The sequence below is a fragment of the Theropithecus gelada genome, chromosome 8 (assembly GCF_003255815.1).
Source record: "Theropithecus gelada isolate Dixy chromosome 8, Tgel_1.0, whole genome shotgun sequence".
NCBI lineage: Eukaryota > Metazoa > Chordata > Mammalia > Primates > Cercopithecidae > Theropithecus > Theropithecus gelada.
The window spans coordinates 60330543-60352704 of NC_037676.1; the positions used below are offsets into that span (position 1 = coordinate 60330543).

The 22162-nt window shown below is 42.1% G+C and overlaps 1 protein-coding gene across 5 annotated transcripts in view; it reads left to right on the forward strand.

Annotated features, from left to right (window-relative positions):
• The window catches only part of FAM110B (family with sequence similarity 110 member B), a 151608-nt gene that overhangs the window by 70196 nt on the left and 59250 nt on the right, over positions 1-22162 (forward strand). For 2 of the 5 annotated variants that reach the window (XM_025395080.1, XM_025395077.1), the window contains one exon: positions 10338-10426. The gene's annotated coding sequence lies outside the window, so the exon portion shown is untranslated. Of the gene's footprint in view, positions 1-4974; positions 5195-10337; positions 10427-11921; positions 12010-22162 lie in introns of those variants that run through there. The other 3 variants (XM_025395082.1, XM_025395079.1, XM_025395081.1) reach the window with 3 other exon arrangements.

Below are 22162 nucleotides of genomic sequence, written 5' to 3' on the forward strand. Positions count from 1 at the left end.
AGATTATATGCCTTGATTTTGGACAGTAAGTGCAGAGATGCATTAAAGAGCTGGTGATGGGGCTGAATGGGACTACTTCAAATTATCAGAACCTGCACATCACTGAAATGGTGGACATTTCACTTTAGAAGACAAAACTGAAATTTAGGGTATTTGCCCGTGTATTGTAATTTAAAATTTTATAGGAATTATTCCATGGTCCATATAGAAGGAATTCCAGGTCCTTTAGGTGGTACAGAGATGAATAATGAGGTAAATGCTTTCATAACCTAGAGGATGCCTGTTAACATCCAAAACCATGGTATGATCTGAGAACAGAAGAGAAGCTAAAGTCTTAGGATGACTTCTGCAACAGAATTCATAGCTCTCATTAAACAATAATATCTGTTTATGATTTTAATACCTAATTATTATTAGGTTGTAATATGTCATTATTATGGCTTTATTATATATTAGATTAATCCTATCCAGTTACTATGCCCATGGGATAATTATAAATAATTTTTGTGTGTAGGAATGAATTGAGTGTTAGCAATGAATTGAGGCTGGAGTCGCTGAGCAAGTCCCGTAACCCCCCTGGCATTTCCATATCTCTAAGTGAGAAGATAAGAATACCTACCCAACAGCATTTTGGGGATTCTCAAAGCAGATACTATATGTGACGTTTCCTTTGCAATTTTAAAACCCTGTTCAGGTTTAGTCATTGGCATTGTTGAATCTGTCTCCTTCGCTGGTTTGGAAGGTCCTTGCCCTCCTCATCCTAACACAGTATTTGGCAAATGATAGGAGTAAATAAGTATGAGTTAAACGTCATTATGAGGACAGGGAGGAGGAGCCCTGATGACAAGAAACTGTATGAGAACCAAGTTCCCGCTCCAGTGTGAGAGTCCTAGTAACCTCTTTAATTCATACCCCTTCCCGAGCCTCGTAGTACCCTGCCCCCTTCACCAGTACTATAAAAAGCTGATCATTTGAGGAAGAAGAAAAACTAGGCTTTGAGAAGACACTTCAGGATGCACAATTGGCTTCTAAACCGAGCCCTGCAGAGAAGACTCAAGCGGTCTGCTCAGGGCTTTTGTACCCGGCAAGGTCATTGTCCAACATCATTGTCCCTTTCAGCGGGCAACCTCTCTGAGAACTCACACTTGGTATTCGGGGCTGATGCACAGGTACTGGGGAGCCACTGAGGACCTCTTCAGACAGTGAGGCTGCCTCATGGCACAGGGATGCCAAGTGTCTGTGGGGGAGCTGGGGCCAGGGCTGCTGCCCATGGCCTTTGGAGCAGCAGGAGTGACTTCTAGCAGCCAGTTTCAGTCTGCCCCAGGCCAACCAGGCCACAGCTGAATAAGTGCCTGGTATGCCACACTCTTCAAAAAAAAAGAAAGATTGCTGTTTGAGTGTCAGAAACAGAGAAGGAAGGGGCACCAGCTGCCTGGACTCTTGCCCACCAGTTGTCTTGCCCCTGGTAGCCAGAAGGAGACTTTCACAGCCTGGATATTCTTTTCTTTTCCTCAATGTGGGGTGATCCTGGTGGCTCCCCGGACCCGGCTCGCATTGACTGGGGAGCAGATTGTTGGTTTCTGTGCCCAGCTCTGCCTGCAGTGACTTCATGTTGTGGCTTGAGGTCCCCTGATAGAAACGCTGCTCAGCACTCAACCCTCCAAGCTGCCCTCCACTCCTTATGTGGGCTGGGGCCCAAGGCTTCTGCTGGACCACGGCTCAGACGCCTTTAACATCAGACACAATAGCCCCACGTGCAGCCAGGCCTCCTTCTCAGGCCCTGGTGCAGTTCATCAGAGCAGAAACAGCTCTCCAGGACCCCTCTCATTAAGATAGTGTTTGACCAGCAGCTGAAACCGAGATACTTCCTGCCGGAATATTATGATCTCTCTAAAGTTATCCCGGAGCCCTGGCTTTCAACAGAATCATTTTTTATACATGAACCCTAACTTTTTTCCAAGGCGAAAAAACTGTAACAGTTGTAGCAATTCTATATGAAAATTCTGGAAACACAGCCTCATTTTCAGTCTCCAGGGTTAGAGAATGAGAACAGAACTTGAGGAAATCCATGCAGTGAGGCAGAAGGTTTCTGTAGTGCCTGCTCCTCCTCGTCAGTACAGCAAATGTAAAATGTACACGTCCGCATTCTCTGAGCCAGGAAGAGGAGATGAGGGTTTCGACTTGGAAGATAATGGGAATCTACAAAGATCCAGAAGGAGAGAAGCGGTGGTCAGACCCTCAGGGAGCTTGAGCCAAACAAACCCTTTCCTCCTCTAGTGTGTGTGGTTGTGTCTCCTCCTTCCTCCTCCGTCCACTGCCCCCGGCCAGCTTCTCCACGACCTTCACAGCTCTTGAAGGTCTTTCCCCATGCTCCTGCTGAGGAAGCCGGCAAACCTGCTTCATCCTTAGCCAGATCCTCCACCCCTGTCATGTGAGCATCCTGTGCTGAGCTGCAGTTTACCTGATCTTTATTGCTTGTTTGTTAATCACTTAATGAGCACTCCCACATTACAACAGAAGCTCCTTTAGGAATCAGAATGCTCTGTTATTCCCTACAGTATTTCCAGGGTCCAGCACAAGTCCTTACACATAGTAAGGGCCTAACAGGATTCACTGAGCAAACAAACGATTTTTCAGAATCAAAAGTGTGTTGACTGAAGTTCAAAGACAAGAGGGCTCATTCCAGAGGCTGTATACATAGGCCCCCCCTTAGCCAAGTGGCAATAAGAAAGATTCCCAATGAACTGTTACTCAGCTCTAAAACAAATACTGGGTCTGAACATGTTGAAAGATAAGACCCAAGAAAGGACAGTAGCTTTCTTCTTTTAGAAAGTGTCTGTTTAATGTCTTCTACTAAACAGGCATGAAACAAATTAATTAAACAGCTTTTTCAGTGCCTATTTTGAGCTAGCAGTCTGTTAAATGAAGAGGAAGGCAGAAGCTGTTAGATGTTTCCTAGAGAAATGCCTGGAAGTGTTACTAGCCTGTATCCTGGCAGCCTGCAGGGAGCTGTGCCTTAGGCCAAATCTCTGAAGCCAATTCCTCTTGGAGTTTTTACCTCCTGATGATGGTGATTGCACTCTGATAATTCAGGAGGAAGATGCTTCAAGGTAGCACACACAGCTCTCACTTTCTTTAGCCAGTTATCTCCACATTTTTCCAGGGTTTGTGTATGTGTTTGCATTCCAGCACAGGTTTTCACTCTTGAATTTATGGACCACGAGTTTCTGTGCTTTCCCTTGAGGTTTATGGTCCATGTCATTCCTTTCACTGGTTTATTTCCCAACAGTTTGTGGTACACAGAGATTGGAGGATGAAGTGTCCCTTCGCCAGTAGTCCTGTTTCTTGGCTACTAATTAATCCCTGGGAAGATTTGGTTCCTCAGAGCAAATCATAATGCCTCTTCAGCGTGTCAGCTTTTTGGTTTTTAGCTAAAAAAAAAAAAAAAAAAAACAACTACAGAAATGGGAAGTTTGCATTTTATCTTTGGATTGGAATTTGACTGGTAGAATATACCCACTTGTAGGGAATATAAAAAAAACCGTTGAACATTTACAAATTTGATTAGATCGGCTCAGGACTGCTAATTCTGTAGAACATATTGACAAAAAAGAAATTAAGGGAAAAGAAGTAGATAAACAACTCTCAGAACTGAGAGTTGCATTTGACTGGCTGACTTCTCTCCCTTTTCAACATAAATTTGTCATTTTAAATTTAATCCAACTCCTTCTAATTAAAACTTTTCCCAATTTATATTCCATAGAAAACATTTTTGAAATTTATATCATTAAAAAAAATAATTAGAAGCCCTTAATTTCCTGAAAAATTATTTTTAAGATAGGTTTGTATAGAATCAAGTGAAAGTAGTGACTCTTATATATCTAAAAAGAAGTAGGGGAAATAATTTGCCTCATAACAGTGAATACCAATAATGGTTCTGTGTGATTAATCAACCCTACCATTAGCTTCTTGGCCTTCATGACTTCTGAGTGGTATTTCTGACAGAACTGTACAATGGAGGCGTGTTGAAGTACTCTTTTGAGTGCTGTGATGCTGGAAAGAAAGGGAGACAATATGGAGTGGTTGAGATCACTACTCCTCATAAGAGCTTAATATAGAACCCAGAATCCACCCTGTGCCGGGCCCCGTGCTAAGCACTTACAGCTCATTGACAGTAACTCTTCAAGGTGGCTCCTATCATTGTCTTAGACAAAGAAATGCAGTTATTTGCCCAGGGTCATAGAGCTAGGTAGTGGCAGATCCAGAACTTTAACTGAGGCAGTCTGACTGTGAGAACGCATCACAGGATTTGGCGTCTAGAAGTAGTTTGGCTGTTCAGTTGTGTAGTGGCCAAATGTGTTTAATTTTTCCTTTTACAATAACTTCTGAGATCCCTTTTCTGTCCCTTGTAACTGTGAATTAATCACTGTAGTCAAGATTATGATTTTTTACACCTTGATTAGCACTTTTCCGCTATAGATAGAAATTTGCATGGTATTTCCAACTATATTGAAGAGAGATTAATTAGCACTTTATGACAAATATGTGGCAAATTGTTAATTAGGGTAAATAAAGTAAGACTCAGATTTTATAGCACCACTATTATTTTCACAATATCAATTTTATTATTTATTCTTAGTGCTGGAATCTGATAAGCTTAACTAAGCCGATAGTGCTGTGCATTGATTTAACCACTCTTTGTTTCTCTAGATTTCAGGAAAATAAGAATACACTTTAAAAATCACTTATAGTTTATCAGGTGACACATTAATCCTCAAAGTGACAGGAAGTCGAGATGATTTTGTCTATGAGGTTTAATTTATTAAAATTTACTTTTCTCCTGTGCTTTGCTCCAATGGCTCTGTGCTAGCAAACCAGCTATAATTAGATTAGCAGCCTGCTAAACGCCGGTGACAGCCTGCGTCTCAGAGAGCATGTGCTGGATTCCGCATGTGCCTTTTCCTTATTGGCTGGTGGCGTTGCTGCTCGCCCGTGTGATAGGTTTCCACAGTAATCTTTATGCTGCATTAGAGACATAGATACAGAGGTGCTGTACAACGGTGGAGGTGCTCGGCTGGTAACGTTAAAGAAGGAATAAGGCTCCCGAGAGAAGGCGTTCGTCTTTGTTGTGGAGCATCAGCCGTTAAGGACAGCCAGCAGCGGTGGGAGGTCAGTGAAGGAGACTCAGTTCATGGTAATTACTTTAAGTCTATCTCTCACGAAAAACACGGCCATGCGTGAAATGAAGTATGTTCATCGTGTCATCTGTTTAATCTGATTTTGCTTTGTTAATACCATGGGTACTCCAGCATTCCATATGAAAATACATTCTCCCGCAGGCTTGCCTGGTAAACAGCTACCCTGTTTACAGTATTCACCAAGGAATCATGTTTTTACCTGGATTCAAGAGTGCATGTGTGTGCTTGGGAGTGATGCTTACCGGCTCGCTTCTGTTTTGGAAAGCCCGATGTTGCATCAGTTTGGGTGTCTTTGTAGGTGCGTTTCAGTACTCAGTGGACTTTGTTTGCATTGAGTCCACACTGTGCTGAATAGTGAATGATCAGGAAGAATTTAGTGAAACACACTCTAATTAGGACAGGGCAGTGACTCTCCTGATGTTGAAGCTGTGCCTTAGCAGAAGTAATGTGCTATTGTTTCTTCAAAGATGTGTGCAGCCTTCATTTTGGATGGTTTTCTTTGTCTCACCTTTTGTAGTTTTTATTAAGCCTTTTAAATACAGAGAGGGTTAACATATCCCATTCTGCCAGAGATATTTAAAGTGTATATTTAGCTGTGCTTGAAAGAGAAATTTTCGTCTCATGGCTTTGTTTAGCAGGGACATTGCGTTAGGAGTTGAAATGAAGTCTCAGGAAGGTGGGGTTCTTACCACTTACTTTGTCTACCATTTGACAACATTTTTATTTCTATTACTTTTTGCCTGAAAATTGATAATCTTAAATAATCTGTGATAAAAAATGGCACATTCTAAAAGAAAAATATTTAAATGGGCAAGACTGAGGTTCAAATATCCCAAATAAATGCAGCATGAGTTTTTCCTTCTCAGTGTCCCTTCTCCATAGTGTCCTGTTTTATACCAAAACTTCCTTTGTTTTTACTTATTCATCAAACTTAAAAATTGATGTCCTTCCCATATCAGGCTGTAGAGTCCACAGAAACTTGTGTATTGAATCACCAGTCACACGGCTGGCTGCCAGCCACCATGCGTCTGCTATCACCAGAGCCTTGCAATCTCTGAAAACCATCAGGAATTATTTCTCTGCTCCTGAAAAGCCAAGTGATGCAATTTTAATGATTTGTTCAAATACCTGCTCTGATCTAGAACTATATTCTGGTTAAAGGGATTCAGTATATTCTTTGACAGAGTAAACTTCAGAGTACTTACCAACTGTGCCTCCTTCCCCACTCCACATTCCCTTCCAGGTCCATCCTGGTAGATAGTAAATCATCCAGTGCAAATTGCATCCAAATAACATTTTTAAGGGGAAAAAAATGAATATTATGAAAGCTTGCCTTGAATTGTAATAGAGTATCATCTATAATAAGAAAGTTTGGTAGCTGTTGCTTGTAATACAGTGTCTTTGTGATTTGAACCCGCTGGTGACATTCTCAGGTTTTAGACACCTTGTGTGGTGAAATGAACCTGGGAACAGTCGTTCTACTTCACATTCCACTTCCTTGATACAAACCACGCCTGTTCCCATTGCAGAAGATACGCACCAGTGGCGGAGAGTGCAGTTTCAGTGAGAGTGGTTTTGCTCTTTCCAGAAGTCCAGGCTCCTCTCTCTTTTCCCTCCCTCCCTCTGCCTGCTGTGCTCTTCTATGTGGATGTGCAGAAAAACCTTTCTGGGAATCAACAGTTAGGCTTGGACACTCATTTTGGGAAGGAGGGAAGGATAAATTGGTGTGGATCGATCTCTCTCTCTGTGTGTCTGTCTGTCTCCTGAAATGCTCCCTAAATTGCCTTAGTCTTAAATAATTCCCAAGAAGGTTTTCTCTACTTTGAAAGCCTTGGGCACACATAAACATTGTCTAGAGTTCCTTTTGGGGGAGCCCCTTTGAGGTGTGTGTCATGGAAAGATGTAGAAAGTAGCTCTAAGTGATGTCAAATCCCTAGGGCTGGGTCTTAAAGACTTTCTGTGTGGAGGAGGAACTTTTTAAAAAATTTAAATATGAATGTATCTGTGTACTGTGTAATGCACTGGCATGATGATATCCCAAAGGGACTTTTAATATACACCGAAGGGGCTTTTTACAACATAATTAAACAAGTGTTATTTATGTTTTTGTAAAGTAACCAAAATATGTGCTTTTATCTTCTGATGTATCGCATCTTAATGTTTTAAAAACTAGATTAAGAGACTCTACATGTTTCTGTGACAAGAAAATAAAAAGAAATTTTTTGGACACTTTAAAATGTTGTTCTTTTTCCTCCTTAAAATTCTGTAACTCTTTACTGATGACGTTTCTGACCAAACAACAATAGGTCTATCAGCATAAGCATAAATATTATATTTTAAAATTAAAATATTTTCTGTTATAAGGGATACTTTCTAACATTTTCTCCTGAGGTCTAAATAGTAAAAGTGGTCACTAGTTTCAAAATGAAGTCATTCCATGAAAAATATGATGTGCTGCAAAGTAACTGGGCTGAACAAGGTGTGGAAAATATTTGTGAAGAGGAAAGAGAAATGGGTAGTGCATGATATTGCATGTAAGAGTTTCCATGGTAATATCTATAGGTGGATTTGTGGCTGGTCACTTGGCATCTGTGATAATCCAAAAACCTGATAGATATTTGTCATTAGCAATTGATAAATATTTCAGGGTTGACCTGTTAAAGTTGCCTGGATTGGAAAAATATGTGAAAAGGTATTAGGCCTCTCATCTAAGTGTAGTTATTTTTCATTGTAGTATTCTATGGTCATGGACACTCACCATGTGCTAAGCTCTGTGCTAAGCTTTATCAAGAGAAAGAAGGCACAGTCCCTTCCTGTAAGAAGTGACTACTGAGAAAGAGAAGCAGCTAAATTAGTAATAATAGGGGTGCATGAGGCAGATAGAGATACATAGTTTGGTGATACCAAGGAGGGGCAACCAGTTTTTTAGAAAGGGGGTGAGGAGTGCCAGGGAGGGCTTCAGGAGAGGAGAGATGGTACCCAACCCATAACTATTTCCTGCCCATCTTGACATCACATTCACAACTCAGCATTAAGTTGAAGCTGGCCTAGCTTCATATTCTGTTTTTGTGTTTTTTATTGATTTCAATACATGTAAAGTATCATTTCTCTTCTACCTGCTAACTCTTCTCAGAATACACACTAGGTTGTTACATGGAAATATGTTCATAGATTTACATCCTGTGGGAATTGAAGTTTTCTTTAACGTATCCAGAATTTAGAAATGCATCTTAGATGAATCACCAAACACTTTGATTGCTATTATACTCTTAAGTAATTTAGTGATTACTTTTCGAACTGTTTGCATTGGCAGGAATTGTCATTTACTCTTGGCTGCATGTAGACTCCTGAAAGTCATTTATCTTGTATGTGCTCATTAAAGACAAGCTTGTAAAATTTGAGACTGGATTATAACACTTGGATTTCACCTTGAAGGTGTTTGCTTTTCTTATACATTTAATTGGATTTAAATTTTAAATCTTGTCAAATTTGGAGGAGAAGTCCACTTTAGGGGTCACCTATTTGCAGAAGATCTTGCCACCAGTAAAATCTCTACATGGAAACAGATTTTGTATTTCTACTTCTATAGATCCTGCAGTCAGGAAATCCTCCTAATTCTGTCATGTGTTACCCTAGTCAGGCTTCCACACTTACTTTTTCAAACGCTGTAAAATGTGCAGGCTTTACTTTTCCCGCCCTCCAGACCCCACCCCACTGCCTGAGTTGGATGATAGCCCCTTAGAGCAGCTCTCTAACCCAGCGGACCTCCAGGACAGGAAACAATTCTCCTGTGTTGCTCTGTTGTCTGTGGTTTGTTTTTTCCCTGTCTCCTTTGCTACCCCTCTTTAAGTAGCTATTCTCCAACGCTCTGGCCTTCATCAGCTTGCCTGTCCATGACACCGACTTTCCATTGGTGGGCCCATCCATTGCCACACAGTGTCCACCAATCCCCCACCCTCACAGCCACACCGACCTCCGGTGCTTTTGCACAGCGTGGAGAGTGGCGCTGCTGCTCCCCCTGCTGCCTGGAATGTGCTTCCCCAGAGAGCCCATGGCTTGTTCCCCCACTGCCTGAAGGATTTCGCTCTAATGGAGCCACCTCAGTGGGTCATTCTGAGATAGTATTTACTGTATTTGTTTATTTCTTTAGTTTCCCCTTTCTGGAATGTAAACTCCATGAGGTCAGAGGTTTTTCGTCTTAACCCCCAGAGCCTTGAACAACAGTACTTGGTCCATAGAAAGTGTTCAGTCAGTACCTGTTGAATGAATGAGAGAATTAATGATTCCTGGCATGGGGGTGCTACAGTGCAGATGAAGGGTGCTCCTGAGGCAATCAAGAGCTCTGCCCCGGCCAGCTTAGTGGTGCTGTGGAGCCCCTCACTTTGAATGGGCCTCAGTTTCCAGTTCTGTAGATGGGGCTATAGAACCAGAGGCTCTGAGGCCCCTTAAAACTCTAACACTTTTTCGTAGCCCTGGAAATAAGATATGATGTCACATAAAACGTTATTTATGCGACTCATCACAACTTGATGTTATATTCTTCTTTCTGCATAATTGCTATCCATGGTTAAATGTCTCTTTTCAAAAAGAAACAATAGTTGAAGTGAACAAAACACTTAGTTTCCAAATGAAGTAGTAAAAACTAATGCATTTTGGTGTACTGACATGTGTGCTATCTTTTTTTAAATATACTGATCAGTTTCTATTTTTATTATTTTTGAGACAGAGTCTCGCTCTGTCATCCAGGCTGGAGTGCAGTGACACGATCTCAGCTCACGGAAACCCGCACCTCCCAGGTTCAAGCGATTCTTGTGCCTCAGCCTCCCGAGTAGCACCACCACACCAAACTAATTTTTGTGGGTTTTGTTTGTTTGTTTGTTTTGTTTTTTTGTGGTTTGATTGTAGAGACAGGTTTTCACCATGTTGGGCAGGCTGGTCTCCAACTGCTGGCTTCAAGTGATCTGCCCCCCTCGGCCTCCCAAAGTGCTGGGATTATAGGTGTGAGCCATTGCACCCAGCCTGCATTGACTAATTTTTAAAAGAATTACCATTCTCGGTTGCTAAATGTATTTAATAGCCTGCCTATTTTTATCAAATAAAAAGGCAAAAGCAATCTTTTCTTCCTTTGATTTTTTTTAGCAATTTCCTGCTGCAGAGAGCATTTTAAGAAAGGACAGCATTCCTGGGACCTCTGCCTACCATCCATAAAATACTCATTCCCCTCTCAGGTAAGCATATTGCTTTGCTTTGATCCATTCTGAGAAGGAGGTATTGATTCTCTGTGAAAACCTGTGTCGTTATTGCACTAAGACAAAGAAGCTGAGGTTTCAGATATTTTGCTCTCTGGCAAAAATAAATAAATAAATAAAATAAAATGAAATAAAATAAAATACCCACCTTTTGAGGTCCTCTCCAGGACCAAAGTATCAGTGATGGCCATTTGCCGTTCTAAGGGGTTTCATGATACACCTTCTGCGTATCTGCTAGTTGTTAGTTTGTTAAATGCTGTGTGCTGTTTATCAGGTAATCTCCCAAGAATTTAGAAGTCCTCTGTGTTTTAAAAAAAAAAAATTATTTTTTTTCAGAGATGGGGTTTTGCCCTGTTGCCGAGACTGGAGGGCAATGGTGTGTTGCTCATTGCAGCCTTGAACTCCTGGGGTCAAGTGATCCTGCTGCCTCCGCCTCCTGAGTAATTAAGCCTATGAATGTGCACCACCATGCCTGGCTAATTTTTAAAAAATTTTTCATAGAGATGGGGTCTCACTATGTTGCCCAGGCTGATATTAACTCCTGGCTTCAAGCAGTCCTTCCGCCTCGCCCTTGCAAAGTGTTGGGTTTACAGGCATGAGCCACCTGGCCTGGCCAGAAGTTTCCTCTTTGTGCTTGGGGAATGAGATGGTGGTGCAGGGTCAGCAGCAGGGGCACTGGGAGTGGGTGACCAGGAGAGAGCTTTGCAGGCTGGCTCCTTAAGGGGGGCAGGTCGAGAAAGCAGAACTTAAATTCCAGTCCAGGAAATAAGACTGAGGGGGTGGAGTATCTTTGAAGGATGGCCGGCCAGCAGGCCTGGGAATGGCAGGGTACTTTTCCCCACATCCCCACTGCTCCCGGGACTCCTTTCTGGTCCCCACAGCTGATGGAGAGCCTGGGAACATTTTTTCCAGGTCTCTTCCTACAGTCAGACGATCTTCCAGGAAGGAGCTAAGGAAGTGGAAGAATGGTGGTCAAAGTACAGATGGTTCCCTCTCTTATGGAGGGACTGAGAGCTCAATAACACCAAATGAAGAGGTTAGAAATGTTTAGGAAAATGAAGACAGCTCTCCAGTTCCCTCATTTCCACCACAAGTTGAAAAGTGTAAAGAGCAACCCTCAGGAGCCTCAGCCTCAGTGCCCACATTCTGAGTGGCCCCATGCTTGGATTTGATTGACAGCCTTCCTCCAGCTTCCTGTCCCGCATCCATTTGTAATGTACCCTTGCTTATATAGTAAGCCATGTATTTTGTAATTTATTATTATTGCATTATGCAGGATGTTGTCAGGTGATACGATCGCTTTTCTAGAACCTAAGAATCTTAACTTGGGCTGACAAATAAGAATCAGCCTGTGCCGGGCAGAATTGTGCAATCTGTAGAAACAGGAATTAAAGAGAAAGCCAACAACACCCCTCAGTGCTCTACTCTGAAGTCTCTCACTCTTATCGCAGTCTTACTTATCTTCTTATCTCAGATATAAGAAACTCTGATACGAAAGCCTGGGGCTCCTGTTGACTGGAAGGAGCTTTGCATCTGCCATCGCCAGCACTTGTGGAGCTGAGGTTGTAAAACTGCACCCGAGTGCCAGTGTACTTAGTGGGGAATGCCTTCCAACAGTCCCATGTTTTTCATTCTGCACCATTCTAGGGGGCTCATCCATCCTGATTTGCCCATGACTGAGGGATTTCCTGGGACATGGGACTTGGCAGTGCTAGAACTGGGAAGTCAAAGCAAGCCAGGACATGTTGTTCCCTCTTGTGATCCCACCACCCCTCCTCTCTCTTGTACATGGCTGTGTGATGTTCTGCTCACCAGGATGGTTGCCGACAGCAGTTGTTCGCAGCCCTGGTGGCCAGGGAAGAACTACAGAGTTTAGTAGGCCTGGCCATTACCTCAGCTCCTCTGCTTAGTAACCAGCTGGGTGGACTGGGATGGTTTTCTTTATTTCTGTGAGCCTCAGTTTCTCATATGCCAAGTAAGAAGAGCAGCAAGGCAGTGGGGGTGTAGGGAAAGTAACAAGGCAGAGCAATGGAGATGCCTGATATAGCCTAGGTACACAAGAAGGGGCGGGTCCCTCTGGGCATCAAGGCAAACCATCCAAAGCAGACAGTCAGTTACCTTCACAGGCATAAGTAACTGGCTTGAGCTTTGTCAATACTATTATTTACCTAGATCAGGAAGGTTAGAAAGAGCTTAGCCATGTGACTCACCAACACAGTGTCAGCTGGGTTGCAGGCATAAATCCTAGCCCTGATACCTAAGATACCTAATTCTTAAATAACCTTAAGTCAATGTGTGCAAGTTACTTCGAGTTGTTTTTATATCAGTTTTCCCATGTAGATTGAAACATTTTTTAAAGTGCTGTAAAGAATGCTGTGAAAAGCATAATTTGTTTCTTATCTGTATCCAAATGTTTTTAACTTTCAGGTTATTATTGCATTTAAAGTTTATTAAAACATTTTTCTTTCCTAGATTCTTAAATTACAGATAAGCAGCCTTATGAATTCATATGCATTGTTATCGCCATTAAATGTTCACTGCTCTCAATATATGAGTTTAAGATTACTTTGTTTTTAGAGAACACACTGGGACTTTTTAAAAGTGGCTCCTTGTTTAAGGAAACTAAAAGGCAAATGAAGTCATGAAATAAAATGATATCGTAATGTTCTTTTGGTCAAACCTTTTTGAGTTTTTTCATCCTGGAACATGAAATGTCCTGAGTAGTGTATATATGTAAGTCATTTTTAAAGGAATACACAAACACCAATATATGTGCCTTATGCATGTAATTACAATTTCAGGAAATAAGCCTGAAGGCTTCCTTTGTTTTTTGTTTCTTGTTATCTTATTCAAACTTAAGTAATTGATAAAATCCATTTCTCCTTGAAGGTTTCCTTTTTCAAAACTTCTCTTCAGATTTTCGCCTTTTTAATATGGTGCATGCTAGATATTTGAGAAATTGCTCGGAACAACAGCCCTCGCACATTTATTTTGTATGTTAAATGGGCCTAACCAAAAATGCTTGCTGGTTTTCCCCAGACACCTTTTTTTCCAACTCGGTGTTTCCTAAAGCTGGTCCTCCAGAATGAGAGGTTTGTACCTCGTCAATGACTCATCATCCTCTCATGCCAGCACCCCTGACTTTTGCCTCTCTCCAGATCAGCTGTTTCCCAAGAGAATGACTCAGAGATCAGATTCCAGCAGTACAGTCAGGTGTGGCTCCTCTGAGGCCATCTCAGCTGACCTTGAACAAGGTCTCCTCAGGAATCAGGAGAGTTGGCACCACAGTGAGACCCACTGTGCCGGGAGCCAGGCTTGCTTGCTGCTTTTTTAAAAAGAGGAAGAGGAAAGGGCATTCTCTGGGGGAAAAAAGCAGGGATTTTCCATGTTTTCTTTTACTTAGTCATAAAAATTGTATACGCTTCTCTAAGGATAGATATAGGGATAGTCCCCCTCATACTCAGAAGTAGAATTCTATATTTGAGGATTTAACACACATTTATTGTGAACTTCAAAAAATTATTGATTGGAATTTAAATTGTCAAATTACAGTAGGGTGTTGGTCGCTTACGCTTGTAATCCCAACACTTTAGGAGGCTGAGTTGGAAAGATGGCTTCAGACCAGGAGGTCAAGACCAGCCTGAGCAACATAGTGAGACCCTGTCTCTACAGAAAATTTTTTTTTTAATTAGCCAGGTATTGTGGCATGCACCTGTAGTTCCAGCTGTACAGGAGGCTGAAGTGGGAGGGTTGCTTGATCCCAGGAGTTTGAGGCTGCAGTGAGCTGTGATCATGCCACTGCACTCCAGCCTAAGTGACAGAGCCAAGACCCTATTTTAAAAAAAAAAATTGAGTAATTTTGACATATTTAAATTTTTTTAATCAAATGAAAGACAAATTCTGTATTACTACCTGCATAGTTGTTTATTAATGGCTGTTATAATAGAAATTGTGTCATTGTAAATGTAGTCACTGGTTTTGTTACAAAGATCAGCAGAGAGGAAGGATGGGCTGCAGTTATGCCCGTGGACTATAGAAGGACTGCCCTGTGGTCCTGTGCTGGAGACATTTTGTGCAGTCTTTACTTGCCCTTCAGAGAAGTATTAGAATCTTCAATATGTAGATATGGGATATGTGTAATATGGGAATCAGAGGCTAAACTTCAGACCATAGGGCAGCCATGTGGTTAGACATACACTGGGTATAAAGCCCAAGTCTACCCAAGGCTCTTCTATCAAACCCCTATCCAGACCTTGCACACCAGTTAATTTCTTTACGGTATCAGGGTCATACATGCAACAGGAAAGCCAGTTGAGGGAAGTCGGACAATGGGGAAGGTAGAATGGAAAGGTTACAAGGAAACATCAATGTCTAGTGGAATATTAGAATGATCTGTAGAAACCATGAAAGTCTTCAATCAATTAGAGAAGGAAAGAGACCAAAAAGGTCGTACAAAGAGGGAAAGAGACTGTTAGGAGGACGCAGGTGAAAGAGAGGAGATTTAAACAGTGATTGCAGTTGTGCCAGGAGAAAACCTAGACTTTCCAGACCTTCTCACTTTCTTTTCAACCGGTAAATCATGTGCTACCATCTCTAGGTGTGAATAGAGAACGCAGTCATGCATTCTGAGTGCTCAGAGAAGTTCAGAGACACGTGATGCTTGCCAGGACCCGGTGTTTAGTGAGCACTGGAGTAGCTTCTCCACATGAGTCTCCCTCTTCCATAGCATAGGATAAAAGAATGCTAAATATTCAATTCTGGTATCATGTCTGTGTATCTGTGTTCAGAGATGCAACCGAAAACCTAAATATATTCCTAATCTGCACTTCTTCTGGAAATTCCTTCTCTTCACCAGGGGAGCAATGCTGCCCTCTCCTTGCATGGTCTTTAGGCAGAGTTTCACAGAGCACTGGCCCTTCATGCTCCTGAAATAGTTATGTTTTGCCCTTACTTGAGTCCTACAGGTCCAGTTCTCTATGATACATTTAAAATCAAGCTCCACATCACCCTTGGTCAAAAAGAGACAGCTTTCACTCACCATGACAGTCAATGGAGACCCTTCCTCTGGAAAGAAGGCTCCCAAGTGACTGTCCCTTACTATGCCTGCCTGTTCAGGTGTTGAGCCCTGCTGACTCCTCCTCGAGGGCTCATGCCCCAGCACAGCCCTCTTCATCATCAGACAATCCCATTACTGACTTAGCCATATGCTGGTCACCTGCCTCTAGTTTCTGCTCCCACACCAGTCCATGTAGGAGGCAGAAAATTTTTTTTCTTATTTTTATTTTTTGAGACACAGTCTGGCTGTGTTGCCCAGGCTGAAGTGCAGTGGCGCAGTCTCAGCTTACTCCAACCTCTGCCTCCCAGTTTCAAGCAATTCTTCTGCCTCAGCCTCCCAAGCCGCTAGGATTGCAGGCGTGTGCTACCACACCCGCTAATTTTTATATTTTTAGTAAAGATGGGACTTCGCCATATTGGATAGGCTGGTCTCAAACTCTTGACCTCAAGTGATCTGCCTGCCTCAGCCTCCCGAATTGCTGGGATTATAGGCATGAGCCACCACACCTGGCCAGAAAATTCTTTTACAAACAGTTTTCATCCTGTTACTTCCCTGCTCTGAAACCTACTTTCTCCCAGTTACCTGTCTACCAAGTTTAAATTCCAAAGCCACTTCTCATCTAGGCTCTTCTGCTTACTCAAAGTCAATGTCTGTTATTCTGCTCATATTGCTACACACCTGGCTCCTCAGAGTTTATGGGCTGCTGCTTGCCCGAAATGCCTTTTCAGTTCCACTGTCTTAAAGCCCAAGAGTTCCTTTAATGCCCATTTTAAAAGTTACTTTTTCCTTTAAAAGCAATGGGTTTTTGGGTGTGCGGGGGGAATCTAAGAATTTTTGAAATTTATTCTTTCAACAAATTCATAATCCATGCAACAGATTTCTTCACAATTTAATGTATACCATGTACATATATTTATAAGTAGTCTTGGAATTATTCTTTGCTGTCTCTGAGGGTTTATGTGTTATCTCTTAAATTGTATGATCAATTTATTTAAAAATTTTGCCTTCATCAAAGAACCTAGACTCTCAGATGCTCGAGGGGATGCATAAATAAGCCTTGCCCTCCCAACTCTTCTGCACAGGGAGCTGCCAGCACATGGGCTAGGGTTGAAATCCTAGAGGAGATCGTAGATGGCTCTGCAGCGTCAGTGCTATTCTGTGGACTGATTCACTTCCTGAAGAGGAATGAAGTGATTTACCCACCTGGGAAGCCTTTGTGAAAATAAAAATTTTCATCAACAACACAGAATGGAAAGCTATTGTCAGTTCTTAACTGCCCATAGTAGAGTGACGTCTTAGTGGGCATGTAGAGACAAACCATCTGGGGAAAAATAACCGCATCAGCAGGAAGGAAGAGGAACTCGGTCTCAACTGTGAAGAACCAGTTCAGATTCTCCCTCCCATGTGGGCTTCTTATCCTTAAATCGCCATTTATTCATCATTTACATGCTGTGTCCTCAGAGTTCCTTATGACTGTAAGCACCTAGTCATGTACATTCTTTAGTCTGTGAGTACATTAAAGACACTTGTGAAATTCTGATTTAAGTTATAGTAAAATTTTTCTACCTCACTCTAGTAGACTATAAGCAAGTTGGGGGTAAGAATTATGTTTTAACTCTGAATCTGTAGAATCGAGCACAGAATCTAGCAACTACAGAGGATAAAGAAATGTTTGTGGGGCTGGGCACAGTGGCTCATACCTGTAATCCCAGTGCTTTGGGAGGCTGAGGCGGGAGGATCATTTGAGCCCAGGAGGGCAAGATTAGCGTGGGCAACACATCTCCTCACTGGTAGATGTGAGACCCCCATCTCCGTTTTGTTTTTGTTTGTTTGGTTTTTTGGTTTTTTTGGTTTTTTTTTTATCATGGTGGCACACACCTGTGGTCCCAGCTACTTGGGAGGCTGAGGCAAGAGGACCACTTGAGCCTAGGAGTTTGTGGCTTTGTTGAGCTGTGATCGTGCCACTGTGCTCCAGCCTGAGTGACACAGAACAAGATCCTGTCTCTTAAAAAAAAAAAAAAAAAATTAAAGGAAATGTTTATGGAATTTAATAGACTGAATTTTTTGGTGCATATGAAGGGAAGTCACTGTACATTGCTTATCTGTCTTTTTGGTCACTGCCTCTCACAAGCTCCATCTTCAGATATAAGACCCAGCAGCACAGGGCTTAGCAGGGCCGGAAGCATTGTTTCACTGAAAGAGGGGGAGACACAGTCTATTGCTGGAGAAAGAAAGGCAAAAATGAAGTCAGAAACAAGAGAGGGGAGAAGAAACAGAAGAAATTGGGTTATTTATGGTTAGATGTAGTTGAACATTATGGTGCAGAATTGCAAGAACTTGGGTGAAACTTTAAACTAGTCAAAGTAAGGAATAATCAAGGCATAATTAGCTTTGTTCAAAGGCTGCTTGAATTTGGTGTCCTCAACTGCGTTTGAAATAGGGTTTTGTTTCCAGAATTCAGATTACATAGTTTATTCATTTTTTAAATTTTACTCAAATCGATTGTTCCCTGTGGACTCACAGATTCAATATTCAGAGATTCAATTATTTGGGATTGTCTCCACGTTCACTAATTGTGTTAATTCCGCTATTTCGGGGAAGTGGCACCTTAAAAGCCCACACTCCGGGGCCCATGAAGAACACAGAGTGCAGGCCACTCCTGCCATCCACGCCTCCCCCGGCTTCATGTTCCCTGTGTTAATCTTCTTGTCATTTGCTGTTCCATTAAAAATTACGGATCCAGTGTCTAGTTTGCCCGGGGGTGAAATGGGGATGAAGAACCTTTCCCACCTTGAGACTCTGACATTCTTGTACAGGGTTAAAAACTATATTTGAAAATTCATCCTAAGAAGAACGGTAGCTAGTAGTGCTCGAGTTGGAAGTAAAGAAAATCTGAGGAGATCCAAGGAAATGATGAATTTTAGGCAGAACCGAAGCTCTGGGTACGTAGAAGAGTATGGCTAACTCCTGGATGGTCCGGATCAATGGCATATGAGAGAATCCACCGCGGAACTGTTTGTATTTGAATCTTTGGTTCAAACTAGTTCACCATATTAGTGGTCTGTTCTGTGTATCCTCAGAAGTTACAAGGCTGTCTTTCCTGAGGTCAGTGGGCTCCTGAAGTGTGCTCGTGACCAAGACCTTGCTGGCTGCCATCTGAATCATATATAGTGGATGAAAAAAAAGGAGTCAGCAGAAGGCATGGATGATGTGCACCTCGCTAAAGAGAAGATGAACTATAATATTTTCAAGCATCATTCTAGTGACAGTTGGCCTATAAGTAGTGTTTCTGATTTTAATTTCATTTCTAATTTATGTGGTTCTATAAGATTCTCTGTGTTTTCCATCCTTCCAGCAGTAGACTTGAATCTCCATTTTCCCTTTTTTTTTTTTTTTTTTGAGATGGAGTCTTGCTCTGTCGCCAGGCTGGAGTGCAGTGGTGCAATCTCTGCTCACTGCCACCTCCGCCTCCCCAGTTCAAGCGATTCTCCTGCCTTGGCCTGCCAAGGTGCTGGGACTACAGGCACTTGCGACCATACCCAGCTAATTTTTGTATTTTTAGTAGAGACAGGGTTTCACCACGTTGGCCAGAATGGTCTTGATCTCTTGACCTTGTGATTCTCCTGCCTCAGTCTCCCAAAGTGCTGGGATTACAGACATGAGCCACCATGCCTGGCAAAATCTCCATTTTTTAAACATGATTTTTCACTGGAAAACTTAAACTCTCCATCCCCAGATAGAATGGATTGTGAAGCTTCACTCTGTACCTATTCATGAGGATTATATCCCTAGAGGCTGCTGTCAGGTGCCAGCAGGGATTTTATGGATCACTACCAAGAAAATGATGGTAAATGTCCCCACCGAGTGGCACTGGATTCTAAGCATAGTATAAGGAGTAGATTGCACCCTGCACCTTCCAGGACTTTCCCTCTGGACACTGTTTTACAGGGGGTGTCAGAGTGGCTACCCTGCAGGATACTAGGGCAGTCAGAAAGGGATTGACGCATCACACTCTGAACCTGGCAGTTGGCATCAAAAACAGGAGAAAAAGCAGCCTTCATTTTCATTTACTCTCCTAGTTGTATTTGTAGTTCAACATTTCATGCTGTATTGGTAAAGGAAAAAAAATTACTTTTTGTGGGGGTCGTGCCCGCTTCCTTTAATCAACTGAAAAGTCTTGTAAAGCTGATACACTTTTACCAGGCATGGTGGCTCACACCTATAATCCCAGCCCTTCGGGAGTCCAGGGCAGGCAGATTACTTGAGGTCAGGAGTTCAAGACTAGCCTGACCAGTATGGTGAAACCCCATCTCTACTAAAAATACAAAAATTAGCCAGATGTGGTGGCGGGTGCCTGTAATCCCAGCTACTCAGGAGGCTGAGGCAGGAGAATCACTTGAACCCAGATGATGGAAGTTACAGTGAGCCAAGATCACACCACTGCGCTCCAGCCTGGGTGACAGAACCAGACTCTGTCTCAAGAAAAACAAACAAACAAAGTTGATACACTTCTAGATTTAAGATTTTGACCATTGGCCTATGAGCCAGAGAGATGTTTGTGTTGAACTTGGGCCTGAAAAAGTTTCACATTCGTTTTTAGAGTATAAGGAACTCTCGAATACTTCTGGCACACTGATTTATGAAGCACTTTAAGATCGTGTTCACTTTTTTCTCCACCAGATATCTGTTTTCTCTACTTTGAACCCTCCAGAGATGTCCCTGTTATGAAGTGTGCTGCATTCTGCTTTTTGCGGGGTGACTTATTCCCCACTGCAGTTCTTGGGCACTGGCCGTTTGCACACGGAGCTGTAGCCTTTAGGGGCCAGTGTCCAATTAAAAAATCAATGGAATTAATATAAACCTGAGTAAATTATCAATAGGAAAGTATGATTTAGCTTACAAAATTAATTTATAACTTTCCAAAATGTTTTCAGATTGGTGAAGCCAACTTCCCCAGAAGTAAAACTCCTTAAGACCTCAACTCAATACCTGATACCTGGTTCTCGCTTTACTGGCTTATAGGAGGGGCCCAGTCAATGTTGCTAACATGAAATTAATGCTGTGTTCATCACCTGTGTACAGTGGTCATGTTCATAACCGAATCTGCAGCTCTTCTAAGGTAGTCTCCAAGAGTGTTAAGCCAAAGTAAATTGCCTCATTCGGAGCCTTTGAGAGCACCTCTCTCTTATTTTAAGCTAAGCATTAGATTAATATGCTAAGTATAATAAGGAAAAATTATATGAATATATGACTTTAAATCTACTATTAAGAAACAGGAAATTAAGAGATCACTTGAAGACATTTTATGTCAAATCTGCAACATTTTTTAATTTCTTATTATATTTTAGTAATAAAACTTCATGTTATACATGTTTACAGTATCTTATCAATTTTAAATTCCACTATGTTTAAAACCATTTTATGATTATTAGATCTTTTCATCCAGTCAGTATCTTATTTTTCACACGATTGAAACCTAGCTTTGAAGTGCTATCTGAAGTGTTCTTATGTCTCATCCTGAGAATTCACTTCTTTATTGGCACTTAGCTTTACCCATAAGTAGGACCACTGTACACTTCTTAGGACATTCCACAGGGAGTGCTACTTCTGTTGTAAATTTGTGCAATATTGCTCTGATATGTAAAATACTTTACAAACTGCCACCTTGCAAAGTTCCCAGTCCCCACTTGTCAGTGATGGATGGTGATGCTTTAAGGGTTCATTTCAATAGAGGTATGTTTTCCAGTAAAGACAAAGGAACGTTAATGGACTAATAGCTGCGTACTGTCATGACTGACTGACGTGATATTGCACAAGTTGAAGACAGTGGAGCTGGCATTTTGCTTGGCATTCACTGGGCACTTCAGCCCTTTAGTGCATCATCTCCCTTCATTCTCACAGCAGGTAGTTGATGGAACACATAGCATGTGATCATGGGGCTAGATCTGAGCTCACACCACACTGTCTGGTTGCAGATCTGTCCCTCTAAACTATCTTGCCAAGTGTCCAGTGTGCTTTAGGTGTCAGGTGCTTCACAGACTTTGGAAGTAAATATTTTCCTACTATTTAGAAGCCATGTTTTTTCAGCACATAAGATTTTCTGAAGGTTTCTCTGAGCAAAAGAACTTGCTGCAGATGCCAACCAAGAATTCCTTCTCAGGGGTGCTTATCATATAGTAGTGCCAAAGAAACCAGTGCTGTGCATTACCTTCTGCCTTATCTAGAACCCTAGAGAGGTCACCTATCTGTCTGTGACTTAGATCTCTGGGCTTCACTTCCAGTTCTCTGATTGAAGGCTTCTGTTAGAGCAGCAGCTGTAGCAATTTGCTTTTTGAATAGGCTTATACATTTTACAAGCACTTTCACTTCAGCGGCCTTGATGGCTGGAGTAAACTTATATCAGCTTCATAGATGAGGCAACAGGAGCATCAGAGAAAAGCGACCTCTCAAAGCTACATGGGTTATAACTGGAAAAGCCAGGATACAAGCTCCTCTGCCTCTTTCGCCATCACAACTCCAAAACTTGACCTCTCTCTGGGGCCATCTCCTCATTGGCTCATGGGCAGAATGAATGAATTAAACTCCGGCAGTGATTTTCAAACCTTGTGCCCTGGAGTATTAGGGGTTTCAAGGCTGATGGGGATTGAGATTTGGGGCTC